Source organism: Camelus dromedarius, chromosome 12 (genome assembly GCF_036321535.1).
Source record: "Camelus dromedarius isolate mCamDro1 chromosome 12, mCamDro1.pat, whole genome shotgun sequence".
Lineage (NCBI taxonomy): Eukaryota > Metazoa > Chordata > Mammalia > Artiodactyla > Camelidae > Camelus > Camelus dromedarius.
The window spans coordinates 33083535-33103698 of NC_087447.1; the positions used below are offsets into that span (position 1 = coordinate 33083535).

The following is a 20164-nucleotide window of genomic DNA, read 5'->3' on the forward strand; positions in this document are numbered from 1 at the left end:
ATGCAGTCAGAGGATTCAATTTTAGAGCAAATATTCAAAGAAAAACATAAATAAATTGCATAGTTGAATAGGAAATCATGGGGATAAATACACTGTTAACTCAACACCCTAATTCTTCATAGAACAAACTTACAGTTAAAGAATCTAATTTCCATTCATGGCATAAGAAAAGATTAAAAGAACTCAGACCCCTTTTGTGCCCTTTTGTGACACCCTGGCTTCTACTGTCCTTAAACATTATTATATCTCAGGATCCTGATGGCAAATTTGGGAGGTATCACTGCTGATTTAAAAATTTAAAAAAAACAAAACTTCCACAAAATCAGATGGGGAAAAAAATTATTCCCCTCCTTCACCTCAAGTAAAATAACCTTGCATTCATAATTTCAGATACTTTCCTATAATCTCCTTATCTCTGGATCTGGCATGAATCCAACTGCAGGGTACAACCTATGATAAATGAGGGAACGAGCTTTCTCATTTATTAAATGAAGTCGATGAGAGTTTCATCTTGTGAAGGGTCACTGAAAGGAGAGAATCGAGGCTGTTAATTTCAAGGGGAAGATTGCTTTCAAAACGTCCAACTCGAAAGAAGATAAAAACATTGACATACTGCAATTAGCGCAGAGGCTCCTGGTGCACATGGAGAAACAGATGCTTCCTGAACTTTCTGTCATCATCATTATTATACTTTGGAAAGAATCAGAAAGGAGGTGTGTGTCTAGCCCATGAGTAAGTCATGCACTAGTTGAAGCAGTTTACACTTTGATTTTCAGCTCTGCTTCCAAACATGATTTATTGGCTGCACATTTATTCCACCAGATGTTTCACCAAATTGATCTACTTGTATGGATGAAATGACCCATCGTATCAGAAGATCAGCCAACTGCTCCAATGGGTTGATTAATTGTTTCAAGTTATATTGACAATTTGGCTTGACCCAAAGACTTGGCCTTTGCAGATGCAGAATTGAGTGTCATATCCAAATAAAAACAAATAAAAAAAAATAGGCTCCAGTAGATAAAAGGTACAAGGACATAGGCAGACAATTCAGAGGAATAAAAGCAATTAGCTAGTCAAAATAATTTCAACCTCATTAGTCATTAAAAAAAAAAAACATTAACAAGTACCAGTTTTCACTAGCCCAATTAGCAGACAGAACTGATGCAAAAATAATTCATATCCTTTGACCCAGTAATTCCGCTGTGAGTATGGTCCCATCAGAGAACAATCAATATGGAAAAAAAATGTGCACTAAGATGTTCATTGGAGTGTTAGTTACGATGGTGAAAATTTGGAAACTGAAATGTCTAAAAGCCTGTGAAAGGTTAAGAAGATTACTGCCAATTCTCACAATAGAAAAATATGAAGCTGTTTTCTTAAAATGATGCTCATAAAATGTTCTGGGAAGCATAAAATATATCTAAAATCTATACCATCTAGACCATGCAGTGGATACGGCCTCTGATCACCACGTGGCACTGTAGCATGCGTCTTCCGGCCAGCTGTTTATCATATTCTCTTCATATCTCTTGGAAATGTCCTTTTGATAAACACATTGCTGCATTTTACTTGCTAGAATGGCAATTATGATTAATTTGGATGCACGTATGCTTGTCACCCATCAGGCATCAAATGATGCTCTAAGTACCCCTAGAATCTTCTCCAGTCTTTTACAGGGTAACAATCCTTTAAATAGCAGATTTTTTTTTAATGCTAAGTGAAATTTCAAATTCAATTGCCATCAATAAGGAATAACACACCTGCGTCTGCACATTTTTCACATGGAGCTCAGAGCGTATCATTTCTTATTTCCTTGCTGGCTCCTGTCACTTTCAAGGAAAGAATGACCACACAACTGAGAAGAAAGTGAAATGGTACTTCCAAATGCAATTAAGCTTCAGGGTTTATCTCTACGAGCCAACGACTACACCCTGGGAATTCTGGTGTCCTAGTAAGTCTTGGTGATCAAAGTGGCTTTCTATCCCCTAACAAGTAACATCTGGACTCTCCTGTGTGGCCCTGAAGACCCTCTCCAACGTGCATCCTACACACAGATCCAGCTTCTTCCCACATTGCTTCCTCCCATCAGTGAAATTCCTTAAAAGACTGAGATACCCAATGTCTTACTGTCCCTTCTTACACCATATTCTTCGTCCTGGTGTGCCTCTTCCTATCGTCTACCTTTATATTCTTTAAAAAAAAGGACATCATATACTTATTGGGGGCCATCCTGTGTGCTAGGAAGTTTTGGAGGCATTTGGGATACATCTTTAAGCGAAACAGACCAAGATCCCTGCCCTCACTAGAGTTTGCATCTTGGAGCAGGGAAGACAGACAACAAACGTGTAGAGTACGTAGAGGAGATAGAATATTAGAAGGTGAAAACCCTAAGTACAAAAAGTTAATAAGCAGAGCAGGATAAGGGAGGGCAGAAGTGCAGAAGATACAAGCAAGCTGGGAAGAAGATGCAGGCTCTAAAAAGTATAAAAATTATGGGCTGCAAATGTCTGTGCTTTAGAGGAGAGAGTCCAGTTTTTTCAGGCAAGAGAATTTGATTTGTTCTAGATCACACAGCTAGTTAGTTCAGCCCTAAGGACTAGAACTCAAGTATCCTAAGGGCCATTCCAGTGGTCTTCCCATTAGAAGCTCTTGCCACGTCTGTGTTACGTAGGGGTAAAAGGAATGGGTTTGGGAATAAGAAGGTCCCAGATTCAAGCCTTGGCTCTCTTTTTTTGGGCAAGTTACTTAAGTCCATTACCTAAGCCTTTCTTACCTAGAAAAATGAAGATAATTACAGTACCTACATCACAGACATGTACAAAGTTATAAGGAGTGTCTGAAACCTTGTAAGCACATGTCAAATGGTATTGCAGCTTTTTGTTTGTTTTTAAATCTCATTAGAATTCCAAACACCTATACCATAACAATGAACAGTAGGTGCCAGCTTAGATGTTAACATTAAATGAGCATCTATTATATGTAAAAGTTGATATTGCTCAAAGATGTGTCATACATGTGATGAGTAGATTGTAACTTTTCATGTCAGTGGCTTTTTTTGTGTTGTTGCTTTTTATAGGAAGTAGACTCTTAGAAGGTTTCAATGGAAAAAAGAAAAAAATCAATACTCCTTCTACCTAAACCAGTCAGAGATCAAAGCTGGAGGTCATGGTAGCAGATGAAATTCTCCTCCTTCAAACACTGAATTGAGAAAAACTGACTTCTCACAATGCTGTCTAATTTTCTGGAAGGATAAGAGCTTCAGTTTCTCCTCTGATATAGAAAATCATAGCAATCAGGAGAAAGGTATATTTTTATAAGAAGAGCATCTTTCTGAAATTTATCCAGGCCTCCAATAAGAGCAATTTGAAATGTATCTTAAAGTATAGATTCCATCCACAGTCATCTGTATTTTCTCAGGTGCTCTCTGACAGCACAGTATGTATTTTCTTCTAGACTCTAATCTAATCACCTTGAGGAAAGAACCCATGTCTTATCCAGTGCTTCCTCTACTCTCAGTTCTTAGCACACTGTTTCACTAACAGTAGGAACCCAATAAATGTTTAGCTAACACATGGATTAATACATATCTGGCTTCTTAGCTTATCCTTAGTAACTTAGAAGAGTTCTGATGTGCCACAAAAGAGGAAAGAGTTCACGTACGTTTCTGCATAAAGGCAGAAGCTAGGATAACCGTGTCACAGATATCGGTGGATCTCAGTGAACCCATCTCCCATGTAGAACCTCTTTTCACGTTAATTTTGGGCTTGGCTGCATGACGTGCTCTGAAGTAATGCCATCACCAAGTATCACATGCAAGCAGAGCTCGGTAAGCACTTGCACACGCAGGTGGACTTGTCTTTCTGGAATGCTCCCTATTGGAGCCCATCCACCATACAGTAAGAAAGCCAGTCCAGCCTAACAGTGGCTGAGATGTCACATGAGGGAAAACAGAGGTGCCCCAGCTGACTGGCATCCCCTGCCAGCCACGAGAATGAGATGATCTTGGATGTTCCAGGGCTCTGCTGAGCTTCCATCTGCTTGTAGCCTCGCGTAAAATCCCAGCCAACACCACATGGAGCAGAAGAACCACTCGTTGAGCCCAGCCAACCCCTGATCAGGAGGAATAATCATTGCTATTCTAAACCACCACACTTTGGGTTGTTGGATGTGCAGTAATAGTTCATGGAAACATAAATAAGAAGATCACACACTTTAGAGCTGGACAAGCCTGGGTCCTGGACTCCTTTTCTGCCACTTACCAGTTTTGAGACCTCTCGGCTCATCACAGAACCTATTACTATCTTAGTTTCCTCATCTATAGAGTGGATAAAGACCTCACAGAACTGCTGTGAGGATCAGATGAAGCGATGCCACATCTAGCAAGCACCCCCAGACAGTTAGGTGTCACTGTGATCATTGCTGAGGTAACAGAAATGGCACGGACTTCATTCCTTGGTAGTGTTATAGACGCAAGCCTCATCTGACAGTTCCACCTGAGCTGTGTATCAGCCACTTTGTCTCTCCTTCTCCTTAGCCTCTGCCAGAGTCACACGTTAAGAAATGTATTAGAAGAGTAAATGGAAAAGCCTCCTTTTCAGACTAGTCTCCTGCCCTCCCTCCTGGACTCCACTCTCACTCATCCACTCAGCAGCCAAACTGACCTGTCCAAAGTCCTAAGCCATCTCCCATCACTCTCCAGTTTTAAACCTACCTGTGGTCTAGCACTGAAACTTGAATGGATCCCAAAGCCCTTCCTCTGGCCCAGATCCTAGCTGACCCATCACAGCATCCCTCGCTCATTGCCTGGCCCTCCTCTTTCCCCTCTGCAACGTCCTCTCCAGCAAGACCAGCCATCTTCCATCTTCAAACACCCAGAGCTCATCCTGACTCAGGGCTTTGCTTTTGCTGTTTCTGCTCCTTGGACTAGATAGATGTTCACGTGTCTCCCAGGCATCATTCAGAGATCAACTCAGACACCACCTCAGAGAAACCTTCCCAGACTAATTTAAGCAAGCCATACCTCTCTCAGTCCTCCTATCACCATGTTTTGTTTTGTTTTCTTTCTTCTTCCCTTAGAACTTGATAAAATATTCATCATTCGTGTGTTTGCAAGCTCACTGCCCATTTTCCCTCCTGGAAAATGAAAGTCATATGATACCAGGGTTTCTGCCCTGTTCATTCTTTTAGCCCTTTTACCTAGAGCCAGGGTTCACTGACTATGGCCCACGGGCATATTTTTCTTTGGCACATGACCAAAGGATGGCTTTTGACATTTTTTTAATGGCTGAAAAATGTCAAAAGAAAATCACTATGACATGACATGGGGAAATTATGTGAAGTTTAAATTGCAGTGTCCATAATTAAAGTCTTACTAGAACACAGCCACATTTATTGTCAATGGCTCCCATTGCTTAAAAATGACAGAACTGAATAGCTGCAAAGCAACAGACATCACATGGTCCACAAAGCCTAAAATATTTACTATCTCACACACACACACACACACACACACACACACACACACACACACTGCTGACCCTGGCCTAGATCACACACACATGTGCGCGCACACACACACACACACTACTGACCCTGGCCTACAGCACTGTCTGACTTATTACCAGTAACCAACCTACATGGGTCCGAGGAACGATTTAAAAGGACAAGATGTCCAATAGTCAAATTCCCCAGGACTCAAGCACAAGCAACAGCCAGCCGGGAATACTTTTCCCCATGAAAAGCCAGTTAAGTACACGTTTCTGACTAGGCCCTAAGAAGTCTTCTAGGTTCTTTAATCTTCTCCAAATGCATTCTGTTTTCATAAAAAGCAGAATGCAAAGGCCTCATTCTCATCAAGGGTTTTAACGGTTCACACACACAGAGCAAAACTAAAAGAACAAGATTGGAGATGTTTGGAAAAAATTAAACACAGATCTCTTAATAAAGCTGAAAATAGCTTAATAAAGCTGAGAATAGGCTGCTGGCATCCCGAGGCTTGTTTATTTCTGTTTAAATAGATGACTTCCCATAGACCGTTATCAGCGCAGCGGGGACCCTGGGGGAGAAGTGCTCTCCTTCCCCTGTGCATTTTACGCTCTTTCCCAATGAGACGCAGCCGGAGTCTATAAAAAACCACCTGTCAGTCTTGATAAAAAACAATAACCATGGTCAAGTAATGCTGACACTCTCAGCTGCCCAATTCTGGAGGGCTCTAAACAGATATGGAATCATCTCATGGGAGAAGATCAAGAGTTGGACCATCTTTTTTTTTTGTAGAAAGGTGGATGGAAGTATTAAGTGAAAGAGTGATAGGGTCGTTCTCATGAGAAATGCTGTTGTCGTGGTTGATTTATTTACCTGAAAGAGAGGAGCAGAGTGAATGTCAGGACCGTGGGGAAGTCTGGGTGGCACATGTTCTGCTACCAAGGCTGGGAAGAAGTAACTGGAACTAGGACAGACCCCAGGCAGAAGCTAGCCTCTGGGCAGCTTCCCGGGGCCATCAGGGGAGTAGATCAGACCTCCGGCATACAATGAAAGGTGATTGAGGAGGACAATAGGCACAATTTCAAATGAACTCCAAGGCCATTTCCAGAAGGAGTAAGAAATCAAAATGCTCCTGCAGCAGAGCACCTGGGAAGAAAAGATGACCAGTTTCTAGGTCATCCAGTTCACTGTCAAGGAGGCATCTGGGAAGAGATGAAGGGAACTAGAGGGTGCTGGAAAGAACAAACTGTCGAAGCATGCTCACAGAGACCGATGGAGAGCACCATGAAAAGGAACAGAAAGGCTCAGAAGAGAAGCTGCCTAAGAAAAATAATAAATCTTCCTAATCGCAAGAATTAGAGACAACTACAATGAGGTGTTTAATCAGCTTCATTAATCAACGTAACGAGTTCATTCCTCAAAAAAATCACTTAGAAAAATCAGATGTTCCCCTTAAGTCTTAAAAACCTCGCCTTGTAGATAAACATAATCAGGGACAGTTTTTGTAGGTAAAATGAGTTCAACAATAATTACATGCAAATGAGAAATGAGAGGAAAGAGTAAAAGGTTTGAGCATCAGGTAATGGGGAGAAGGTGGCTTGTGATGGTAGCTCTCCCAGTCAGCGTCCTCCCTTGCTCTCTCCTACTTCTCCTTTCTTTCTCTCTCCCCTCTGAAGGCACAACTTACTCCAGGGGGCTTTCTGATTTCCCCTCCTGTGTGCTGTCTTCACGCCCTGCTTATACCTCTGTTACAATACTCATCACACTCCATTATACAAGCAGACCTCAAAGGTATTGCAAGTTCCGTTCAAGACCACCACAATAAAGCAAATATTGCAATAAATTGAGTCACCCAAATTTTTTGGTTTCCCAGTGCATATAAAAGTTATGCTTAAATCATACTGTATTCAATGAAGTATATGATAGCATTATGTCTAAAAAATCAAAGTACATACTTTAATTAATACTTTATTGCTAAAAAATGCTAATCACCATCTGATCCTTCAGTGATTCATAATCTTTTTGCAATCATAACATCAAAGATCACTGATCACAGATCACCAAGACAAATGTAATACTTAAAAAAAAAAAAACAAAGACAAATGTAATACTGAAGAAAAAATAAAGTTGAAATATTGCAAGAATTTTACCAAAAAATGATACACAGACACAAAGTGAGCAAATGCTGTTGGAAAAATGGTGCTCAAAGACTTGCTCAATGCAGGGTGGCCACAAACCTTTAATTTGTTTAAAAAAAAAAAAAAAAGCAATAAAGCAACGAACGATAAAACAAGAGATGCCTTTAACTGCCATATGAATGTTGATTCCCTCAGCCCCATGGGATCCTAGAGAAAAAGAACATTGATTTGCAAGCTGCATCCTCAGTGGCTCACACAGTGCCCAGCTCAAAGCAAGTACTCAAAGGACGACAAACAGTATTAAGGAGCAAGTGAGTAAGTAAAAGAAGAGATGGACAAAGTTACTGTGCAAACAAGTGTCTTGCTGCTCGCAAGAATAAAATTGGGATCAAAATAACCTAATTCTATCACGACATGAATACCCTAAAAAGAAAGGATCCATCCTGGAGACTTTTCTTACCAGGAGAAAACGTGTTCTTTATAAATCGTCTTCCAACATCCTTTTCTGGTATTTGGTGTATAGTTGATTTTTGATACCATGCTTTTTTACATAAATTGCATCTTTTATCAATTTGAAAAATCAAAGCTAGATGGAGTACCTTAGGTGTGCTCTAACCATAGTCTTACATGGTTAAATAGAATTTCATTTGAAATTCCTTTGCATTTCTTTCCACAATACTACTTAGATATCCAGAAGTCTCGACTTCCTCCTTTGCTATCACAGATTTCTGCACAGTAACTTCAAAATCTGTTTTTTTTCCTTTTTCCCATACCCCATGTTCCATTTAGGAGATGATGCAAATGCCTAAACAAACCCAGCTGTAAGGAGAATGACTCCCTTTTTATCAATGATAAGATCTAAAAAAAAAAAAAAAAAGAAAAAGAAAAAAGGAAGAAAAATATCCTGGACAAAGTAGAGTAACTTTGAGGAACGTATTAAGTAGGTAACTATACATATTTGATTTATGGATTTAGTTACTATGCGTAGTTGTATTAAATGCATTATTTAACAGGTGATAGTAAATAATAGATTAATTTAGCAATACTACTTTCTCCTTTACCATGACATCATGAAATCATTTCATTTAATCTTTTCCCATGAATCTTGACCTCAAGGTCTTCCCCAACCCAGAGCCATTTTTCAAGTCCTTTAAAGTTTTCCAAACCTATCACCAGCCCATCTAAGTTGTTTGAGATAAAGTGTTGTTTGAATCTGTATTTGATGCTTTCATTCGAAATTTCAAGCGAAGTTACAAGAATCCAATTGTATAATATTAGGACTTCTTGTTTCCCCATTTGTCTAACAGGTAAATACATGCGATCATTGCAATGTGACGAAAAACTGAAATGTGTTATTAAGTGATTTTTAAAAGGCAGATATGTAATGACACTCAATACTTGGCATTGTGAGAACATGTTCCCGGGAATAATGACAAATTTTTTGTTGAGGGATCATTTTTTGGTCTCCTTTTAAAATTTATTCTCCAGATAATTTCTATACAAATCCCAAACTGGCATAGCTAATGTCACTGTCACCCTCCTCCAAATACTTTGTCATTCAAAATAAAAGAACTGGGAGAACACCTGGTAATGTAAGAACATTATAAGGATTTCAATTTAGGGCAATTCCTTTTTCATTACGGATAGAAAAGGGAAAAAACACTCCCCTTGCATTTGGACATATCTCTAGTTTCTCTCCCCTTTGTGGCCACATCCATTCATTTACATCTACTTTGCATGAACTAAATTTGGCATGAACTCTAGCAAACCAGATGCTTTAAGCTGATTAGAGCCCAGACCAGAGTCTTTCTTAGTAGATACTATTTTGATTCAGGCTGTGTTGGTTTTTATGCATTTGCAAAATCCAAATAAGATATTCCAATTTTTAAGTTGTTTTGTGAAGGTGAGCCTTTTTTTTCTTCCATTTTTAATACATCTCCTTTGTCTTTTCCTTCTATTTCTTGGAGCAACCACAAATGCAGTCATATGAAGCTTCCCGTGTCAGCACAAGCAAATTCATTTTGCTGTGAAGGCGACTTCACCACACTGAATTCCTAGGTTACACAAGTAGTCGGGGAGATCCCAAGAGCCAAGTGTCCCCTTTCAATAACCATCCAGCTCTGTAGTCAGCTTCCCACAGATGTTCTGCGTATTCCCAGCTGAGCCCTCAGCAATGCTGTCAGGTTTTTTTGGCTTTTTTTTTTTTTTTTTTTTTTGCAGTCTCTGTAATGATCCAGAATGGGATATGTTTCTTTAAAATTCTCCTATTTGCAAAATTCAGCATTTCTTGTCCACTTCCTGTCTTGTTTCAGCAGCATATAATTTCTTTTCTATGTTTTGTCTCTTTTTAATCTGCTGTTATTACAAAGAAGTAGTTCAACTATCTGATTTACCGGAGGCGATGTTTGATACTGGATTCAGGTACTGCTCTCCTCGTTATCTAGATATCCTGCCTTTCCCATCCTGGGTGGTCTGCGTCACCTACAATTTGGGGAAGTGGCCATAGCAGTGGTGGTTAGACACTGGTGCCACTGGCTTGATTTTAATCCTGGCTCTCCTATTTACAATCTGATTGACCTTGAACAAGTTGGTTAACTTTTCTGGGCTTCAATTTCTTTTCAATATAATTGGCATATGTGAGGATTAAATGAGCTAATATATGTAAACCATTTAGAACAGTATTTGACACACATTAAGTGTTCAAAATATATGAGCAGTCACTTTTCCTATGGATTACATCAGGAGATGGCCGTGGTTAATGAAGAGAGATCTATGGCAGAAACCTAATGTACTTTTACACAACAGTATGAGGATTTCACACACAAACCTGGCCATTTAAAACCATTTAAACACCTGGATCCTAGAGCCACAGTGTGGGAATTGGAATTCAGGCTTCACCTCCTGTTAGTTGTGTAATCTCAAGCCAATTTCTTAACCTCTATGCGCCTCAGTCTTCTCATCTATAAAATCAGGATTATAATCATCATAATCTAATATGATTGATATGAGAATTAAATAAATGCAAAGCATGAAGAATAACACATGGCACATACTAAGCACAAAAAAGTTATAGTCACTAAAACCATTAGCTGTCCCTTCAACCCCATTTGGTATGTATTTAATTAGCACCTACTATGTGCAAGGCCCTAAGCTGAATAATACAAGAGACAGAATATGAGCTAAAATATGATCCTTATCCTCAAGGAGCATATAATTTATTAAGGCTCAAGTCAGGTAGATAAAAAATGAATGTAAGACAAAATGTGAAATGAACAAGTTCAAAAGTCCAACAGGAGGTTTATGCGCACTCAGAGAGGATAAAGGGGAGTGCCCCTGGAGGGGGGTGACCAGAGACCTCCCCACAAAGGACAGTGCTATTTGAACTACACCTTGCAGAACGGGTAGACTTGTAATAGGCAGAGACTAAACTGAGAGAAATGCCTCAGTGAGAGGAATTACATCCCATGGGAGGAAAAGAAAAGGTCATATTTAGGTAAATGAAGATACCTATATTGGCTGGAACATGTGGCATATCTAGGAAAACTGGAACCTCTTAGACTGGAAAGAGAGTGTGGACTAAAATTACAGAGAATCTTGAATATATTCCGAATTCAGGGAACAGAGTAATGGCAGTCCAAACACTGCCGTAAGGAGATTTGTCTGATGCCAATGTTGAAAATTAACTGGAATAAGGGAAAAGCAAAGGCCGAGGAACTCATGTTTTTCTGTGTGTTTCTTAACTTGTGGTTTAAGTGGCTTATGGTAAAACAAACTATGAGAAAATGAAATTAACAGAGCAAAATATATTAAAATCAAATAATAGAACTCAAAGAGAAAATTCCCTAGAGGATAAAAGGGCTGAAGGCTTTCTTCTGTGCTTCCTAGCAGCCAACGCACATTATCTAGTAGATGGGAGGACACAAATTCATAGTTAAAGACACAAGTTTCCTGGGTCCTCAGTTCTGAGAGGAGCCTTCCTTGTTGACATTTTAAATAGATTCACCGTTTTCCCCAAAATTCAGAGATGTTCCCTAACAAGATTTTGCACACCACAAAGCTGAAGTGAGGATGTTAAAACATCCTTCGATAAAAGCAAGTCTGTGAAGATGGTGGTGAGGAAAGAGATTTACAGAGTGATACTGTCTAGTTGTCCAATTTTATATTTGATATCAAAATTTGAGATGAGACAAGTTTTTTTTTTTTTTTGCATTTTTTAAACTGAAGCATAGACAACCTTTTTAGACAGTCCTTGAGAAATTATACTGATGAGAAATAGTAGTACCGTCTGGTCACTTTACATACCAAAGACAATCAATTGTTTGAAGTCACTAAGTTTTGAGCTGGTTTCTTAGACAGCTATAGACAATCAAAGCAATTTATTTTAACTTTTACAACAATCTTATGAAGATACGAATTTAATTTTATTTTTTAGGTGAACAAACTGGACATCAGAGATTAAACAACTTATCCAAGGTCACACAGCTCCAACGTGGAAGGGCGGGGATGAATGTCAGCTATGCCACCTGGGTGGCTGAGTGATCTGTAAGGTCACTGACTAAAATATAACCATAAGGAGAGGTTCATTGAGAGAAAAGTCACATAATCCGTAGTTGGAATTTAGACAAAGTAGAATAAACTGTAAATCCTAAGATAAAATTATCCAATAATAATACAGAAATCTTCTCAAGCAACAGAGCCAGCCTGCCAACCACCGGTTTAACCGCCTCGAGGGCTTTCGCATTCTCCACAGGGGAGCCATCTTGTAAAGAAAGGTTCATAGACTGAAGCCAAACAGGAGCATTTTGCAATAGATTACTTCTTCTAATCCTCTACTCCTATATGTGAATTCAGTCCATTCTTTTCTTCCTCTCTTTTAACCTTCCCTCCTACCTTCCTTTCACAAATATTTAGTGTGAGCACAAAGAGCTTGTTGCTATCCTAGGATCTGATGCCATAGTGATGAGTAACCCCATCACTCTGGTTGCCAAGGACCGTACTGTGTAATAAGGTTAATGAGAAGGAAACCATGTGATGACAACCGGAGAGATAAACACTAAGTAGGGGATACAGAGGGCTTTGGGGGACCCGGGAGGGGTACTCCCCTCAGTCTTAGCAGGGAAATGGAAAGAGTTAAGTCAGACTTCCCAGAGGTGGTGAGAATTTAGTCCTTTAGGTAAGAAGGAGATCATCTCCTAGAGGAGGGAAGAACCAAGACCACGTGCAAAGGCCTGAACTAGCAGGAGTATGCGGCTCTTTGACAATGAGCTCTGGGTGCACTCTCTCCTGCCACACTGTGCTGTTACTGGGGTGGAGAGAGCGGACAGAAATGTTACACCTGGGGAAGGAAGCAGAGATCAGAACATGGAGGGTCTTTCGTGCTGTGCTCAGTTGACTTTCTCTCAAGGGTAAAGGAAAGACACTGAATGAAAGGGTTAAGTATGGAAGCAACATGATTCTATGTCCTTTTTAGAAAGATCATGCTGAGTGCACTGTAGAAACTGGGAAGTTACCAAAGATGAGAAAGGCTAACAAGAAAGGGGGCATCAGTGAGAAAGAAGAGAGGTGGTTGGATTTAAGAAATAAGGGAGAGATAAGAGGACTTGACGAACAAGTAGATATGGTTCACTACCCTAGCTGAAAGTCAGTTACAAGCCCATAATAGAATAGTAAGTGAAACAACTTATCCACTAAGTTCCAAGGACAGTAATAAATTAATATAATTTGCCCAGTTCTCCTCAGAATTAGCTTTCGGAATGGTATATAATGGATACGAATGAATATGATAATTTCTAAACGATGCCAAGCTCTTACCATTTGACAGGCACAGTGCTACCAGCTTTATGTGTATTTTCTTGATCAATTTGCCAAACAACCCTATGAGATAGCTACAACTATTTTCTCCCTCTACATAAGAGAAATGTGAGGCCGTATCACCCATTATCATTCATTTTGGTGGATTCAATAAACATACATTCTGATTCTGTAGGTACCAGTCATTATACAGAGGACAAGAAAAAAGAACACATGGCCTTTGCCCTAGAGATGTTCATAGCTAAGTGGGAAAACCCAGTAAGGATAAGTGAAAACTCCATGATGGTGTGCTGCAGGCCATCACAGCACTCTAGTCCAAAACCTGTTGGAAGATTCTGGAAACAACCATCTTTAACAGAGAGGGAAACTTCAGCTCAAATGCACCTGTCGGCATAAACTCCCACTGTCAAATAAAAGCCAATAGCTGGGCTACTGTCTGCATTTGGGCTGGCTGTGCCATGCATAAACTCCCCTAGCCATGAGAGAATGGGGTACAGAGTGGGTAGAGTGGGTTGAAGTAGTTTGGGTTCTTGTGGCACTGGAAGTGGGGGTGTTTTGAGGCAAAAATCCACCCCTTCTCCACTCATCAAACCATGCCTCTGGTTCCAGGTCTACACCAGCCCAGAGGAAGGCACCTTATGGGTCACTGGCAGCCCTGGTTAATGGCGTATCTCATGTCCAATAAAAGGAATAGCATGACTATTTTATAGCTGACTTACGCCTGCTTGTCGTGATCTTCAAGAAAGACTTGTATATAGGGTTGAAGGTAGTCATTCTCTCCTCAAATTAAATCCCCTCAAACGAGTGTCTGGCTTTCCAGACCCTGGGTCCTGACTTTACACTTAATGAGGACAAGTGAGATCAAAACAATAGGATAAATCAGAGCCTTTTGGAAACCATAAGGACTTTTTCAGGTCTCAGTCCAATGTCTCTAACTTGTGGTCCATGAACCATGACAGAATCCAAGGGTTATAGCTGAGATACAGAGGATTCTAAAATATTCTTAAGGATTTACTATTTTTCTCAATCTCACTTCTATCTGCAAGCTATTTCTGCCGGTAAGACTGCAATAAATTTTTATAATCATTGCTTTTATTTTCTACTTGAGTAATAAATATTTCCCAGCACTAGTAAAATTATCATTTTTGTTCGTGTTTCTCCCACCTATGACCTTGGAATTACTGTACATAAAATATAGTGAGCGTAAACATTTAAACTAGCTCAGTGTTTTCTGTTTTTTTAGGTGCACTCTTTCTCCAAAAAAGAGATTAAAAGAAAGTAAATCATGAAGGATTGTGAAACAGTTAGCGTGGAGTTTTCAGTCCACTGTTCTATTTGTGTAGCAAAGATTCATGGGCCCGGTGCCTGTTAATTGGGGATCTGACCTCTAGACTCTTGAGCCCAACTGGAAGAAATCTGAGTCCTCTTTCCAGGAAAGCTGTAGTGCTCAAGGATGTCCATGTGTGAAAAATCACACCAGCAAAAAGTCCTCCCTCACATGCACAAGGCCAGGGGGAAAGATGGGGTATCTAGGATGGAGCAGAAGCAGTCCGAACTAGCTCAGCTTTACGGTACCTTTTTATTATTAAAATTACAATGTATATTTTGTAGGCAAATTTTATCACACCAATTAACTCATTAACAATCTCTAGAGAGAAGCCAGACTCCTCTGGTGGCTCGTTTGCAGAATTTTAATGACCTAGATAAGAGAAAATCAGTGTACCATGTTCTGGAAAAGCCCCAGGACTCTACCAACCATTCTGATTTATTCACTGTAACATCTCATAGAGAAGTGTGAATTGTGGATTAAAACAGAAAAGAACTCTTCAATACAGATACAACACAATAAGTATGGCTAATTTTAAAAGCAGTATTTATAGCATTTATGGCATTTAAATTTATTATTATTTTTTTAAAATCAGACTTGAATCCCTCCCCCGACCTCTTCCAAGTAGGAACAGAAGCTACTTTATTCTGAAGTCCACATCAGCCAAGCTGGCTGGGGCTTCTGAGTGTGTAGAGCGAGGTAAAGTGTGCAACAGGGAAGATTTTGGAGCAGAGCTCAGCCTCCAAGGCACTGACCGTTAAACTGGCAGCACTGATGTGGTTTATGGTATTTTGTATGCATCCAATGTGGTACCTTGGCCTCCAGTGTCTGGAGTTTGGATGTCTTTGTTCTCCATGGATGCCAAGACTGTAGTACAAATGGAGGTGGCATAGGAATGGAGCTTGAGGTAATCCAGCATGATACAACTTGCCAGCAGCATGTCAGTAGGGTTGGCCATATTCTTGTTGGCTAGTGTCTTCTTGCCTGATTGCCTTGAGGCTGTTTCAAACACTGCACATATGTGGCCATAGTTGGCACTAGGTACCAGGCCTTCTCTCCCAACCAACCCTGTGCAGACACTACTGACAGTGTTGCCATAAAGACTGGGCATCACCATGACATCAAACTGCTGGGGCCACGATACCAGCTGCATGGTGGTATAATCCACAATCATGCCCTCAAAGGTGAGCTGAAGATAGCGGGATGTCATCTGCCTACAGCACTGGAGGAAAAGCCCGTCTCCTAGTTTCATGATGTTGGCCTTGTGCACAGCCATCACTTTCTTGCCCCCCATCTCCTGGGCCAGCTGGAAGGCATTCTCAGCAATGTGCAAAGACCTGGCCTCAGTAATGATCTTCAGGCTCCCTATCACTCCTTTCACACTCTCATGCTCCAGGTTGCTGTATTCACCCTCCGTGTTTTCCCAAACAACTAAGATGTCTATGTTCTTGTGCTGGGTCTCCACACCTGGCAGACTCTTAAAATGGGTGACTTTGGTGTAGAGATCCAGAGAACCACGAAACATACTGTTTTGGGACGTGTGGGATGGTGGCAGTTGTAGTCAGTTTCAATGTTGCCCTTCAAGGCTATGTGGTTTCAGCGGACTGCCATGATGGCATTATGAACGTCCTCTTCAGGAGAAGTGGAGTGAATCCGCATCTCCTCGAAGTCCGCAGGCACACACGCATGTCTGAACATATTCTTGATGTGCAGCGTTAAGTTCAGGCTCGATGCCGTCCCCAGGAATCATGGTCACAGTGTGCCGCCCACCATAGTTGGCTGGTGGAGGAATGCTGCATTGAAAACTGAAGCTCCTCAGTGATGTCTCATGGCCAAGGAAAATCTCCCAAGAATGGCCAAGAATAGTTGGTGCGAACATGGCCTTCAAAGAGCACCTGGCAGCTGCCAGCATCTTCAGTGTCATGATCATTAAAAAAAAGATTTAATTCAATTTATGTAAAAATATGTGTTCTTCCTCTTGCTTTGAACTGGCTTCTTCTGGTAGAATTCTAGACCCAAAATTCTTGCCTAGGTCACAGTTGTCTCTCCTTCCTTGTATTCTATTTTTGAGACATTCTACTGCAGTAAGAGAGAGAGAGAGAGCTAGTCACAAGGAGACGTGATGTTATATAGTAGAAAATACACTCTGGAGTTGGGTAATTCATCAGGCATATTCCATGTATCTGTATGATATCCTTAAAAAAACAAACTTTATATTTTAGAGCAGTTTTAGGTTCACAGAAAAACTGAGTAGCAGGTACAGAGATTTCCCATACAAATATTTCCTTGCCCCTACAAAGGCACAGCCTCCCCAACATCAAAATCCTGCACAGAGTGGTACATTTGTTACAGCTGATGAACCTACACTGACACATCCTTATCACCTAAAGTCCACTGTTAAGTTAGGGTTCACTCTTGATGTTGTACATTCTGAGTTTAGATGGCACGCAGCATCACTGCAGATTCATACAGAGTAGCTTCTCAGTCCTAAAAATCTTGTCTGCTTTGTTTAGTCATTCCTCCCTCTCCCCAACCATTGGAAACCACTGGTATTTTTGGAGACTCTAGTCTCCAAAGCTGTGCATTTCCCAGGAAGTCACACAACTGGACTCATACTGTATGTAGCCTTCTCAGATCAGCTTCTTTGACTTAACAGGCATTTGAGTTTCTTCCACATCTTTTCATGGCTCAATAGTGCATTTCTTTTTAGCACTGAATAAAATTTCATTATCCAGGTGTACCAGTGTTTATCTGTTCACCTACTGAAGAACATTGTGGTTGTTCCCAAGTTTTGGTAATGATGAATAAAAGCTATTATAAACATACACGTGCAGATTTTGGGTGGACGTAAGTTTTCAACTTATTTGGGTAAATAACAACGGGCAAAACTACTGAATGTTATGGTAAAAGTTGGCTGGTTTTGTCAGAAATTGCTAAACTGTCTTCCAAAATGGAAGTGCTATTTTGCATTCTCACCAGCAATGAATGAGAGTTCCTGTTGTTCCACATCCTTGCCAGCATTTGGTGTTGACAATGTTCCAGATTTTGGCCATTCTAACAGACGTGTAGTGGTATCCTGTTTTAATTTTCATTTCTCTGATGACCCATGATGTGGAAGCATCTTTTCATGTGCTTATCTGCCATCTGGGTATCTTCTCTGATGAGATATCTGTTAAAGTTTTTGCCACATTTTTAATCAAGTTGTTTTCTTATTGTTGACTTTTAAAAGTTCTCCGTTTAATCCGGATAGCAGTTCTTTATCAGATGTGCCTTTTACAAAAAATTTCTCTCAGTCTGTGGCTTCTCTTCCCATTCTCTTGACATAGCCTTTTTGTGGAGAAGAAGTTTTAGTAAAGTCTAGTTTTTAAATTTTTTTCTTTCATGGATCCTGTCCTTGGTATTTGATGATGACAATGCAAAGTGCTAGTCATTTTAGAACATGATCTGGCAATTTCTTACAAAACTGAACATAGGTTTTACTATACGATCCAGCACCTACACTCCTAGATATTTACCCAGATGAGCTGAAAACTTGTGTTCATACAAAAACCTACATATAAATGTCTATAGCAGCTTTTATTCGTAATTGCCAGAACTTGAAGAAACCCAGATGTACCTCAATAGATTAAAAGATACCAAGGGGGATGGGGTGGGAAGGGTCAGACTGGGAGTTCGAAATTTGTAGATACTGACAGGCATATGTAGAATAGATAAACAAGATTTGTGCTCTACACTGGAAATTGACAAGGCATTGTAAAATGACTATAACTCAATTAAAAATGTAAAAAAATAAATAAAATAAAATAAGTCATCACCATACCCAAGGGCATCTAGATTTTCCCCTAGGAGTTTAATAGTTTTGCATCTTAAATCTATGATCCATTTTGAGTTAATTTTTGTGAAGGGCTTAAGGTCTGTGTCTAGATTAATTTTTTGCAATGTGGATGACCAGCTGTTCCAGCACCACTTGTTGAAAAGGCTATATTTACTCCATTGTGTTGCCTTTGCTCTTTGGCCGAAGATCAGTTAACTATTTACATGGGACTATTTCTGCGCTCTCTTTGTCTTCCATTGACTTATTCACCTGTTCTTCTGCCAGTACCACAGTGTCTTGATTAACGCAGCTTCATCTTGAAGTGGAGGACTGTCAGTCCTCCAGCTTTGTTCCTCTCGTTCAGTATTGTGTCAACTATTCTGGCTATTCTGCTTCTCCATAAGCTTTGAAGTCAGTTTCTCAATATCCACGAAATAACTTTGTTATTCTGATCAAGCTGGCATTGAATCTGTAATTCAGGTTGTAAAGAATTCATATCTTGACAATATTAAATTCTCCCATCCATAAATATGGAATATCTCTCAATTTATTTAGTATTTATTTGATTTTGTTCATTAGAGTTTGGTAGTTTTCCTCGTGTATACGTTGTTAGGTTTCTACCTAAGTATGTCATTTTGGGAAATGCTGATGTAAATGATACTGTGTTTTTAATTGCAAACTCCATTTACTCATTGCTCTCATATAAGAAAGCAATGGACTTTTGTGTATTAACCTGGTAACCTGCAGTATTGATTTAGTCACTCATTAGTTCCAGGAGTTTTTTGGTTGATTTTTTTAGGGTTTCTACATTAATGATCTTGCCATCTGCAAGAGATAGTTTTATTCCTTCCTTTTCAATCTGTATACCTTTTATTTCCTTTACTTGTCCTATTGTATTGTGGAATTTCCAGGGTAATATTGAAAAGGTGGTAAGAGGCGTCATCCTTGCCTTGTACCTGATCTTAGTGGAAAAGCTTTGTGTTTCTCATCATGAAGTATGATGTTAGCTGTAGGTTATTTGTAGGTATTCCTTATCAAGTTGACGCAGTTTCCCTCTACTTCTAGTTTACTGAGAACTTTTTATAATAAATGGGTGTTGACTTCCATCAAATGTTTTCTGCATCCGTTGATGTGGTCATGTGAATTTTCTTTTTCAGCCTATGGAAGTGAGGGATTACATTAACTGATTTTTAAATGTTGAAACAGCCCTATATACCTGGGATAAATACCACTTGATTGTGGTATATAATTATTTTTATACATTGCTGGATTCAATTTGCTCATTTTTGTTGAGAATTTTTACATCAGTGCTCATGAGACCAATATCACGGCTGTGGTTTTCTCATAATGCCTTTGTCTGGTTTTGTTACCAGGGTAATTCTGGTCTCACAGAATGAGTGAAGAGTTATAAAGTATTCCTTTTGCTTCTATATCTTAAAGATATTATAGAAAACTGCTATAATTTCTTCCTTCCTTAAATGTTTGGTAGAATCTACCTGGGCCTCAGAATTTCTGCTTTGGAAGGTTATTAATTATTGATTCAATTACATATATACATAGAGAGAGAGAGAAAGGGGAAGAGGTAGA

General features: G+C 39.8%; 1 protein-coding gene and 1 pseudogene across 2 annotated transcripts in view; both read right to left on the bottom strand.

Annotated features, from left to right (window-relative positions):
• The window catches only part of NELL1 (neural EGFL like 1), a 746857-nt gene that overhangs the window by 253435 nt on the left and 473258 nt on the right, over positions 1–20164 (bottom strand). The gene's annotated exons all lie outside the window — the stretch shown is intronic.
• LOC116155267 (isocitrate dehydrogenase [NAD] subunit gamma, mitochondrial-like) lies at positions 15423–16693 on the bottom strand (annotated as a pseudogene).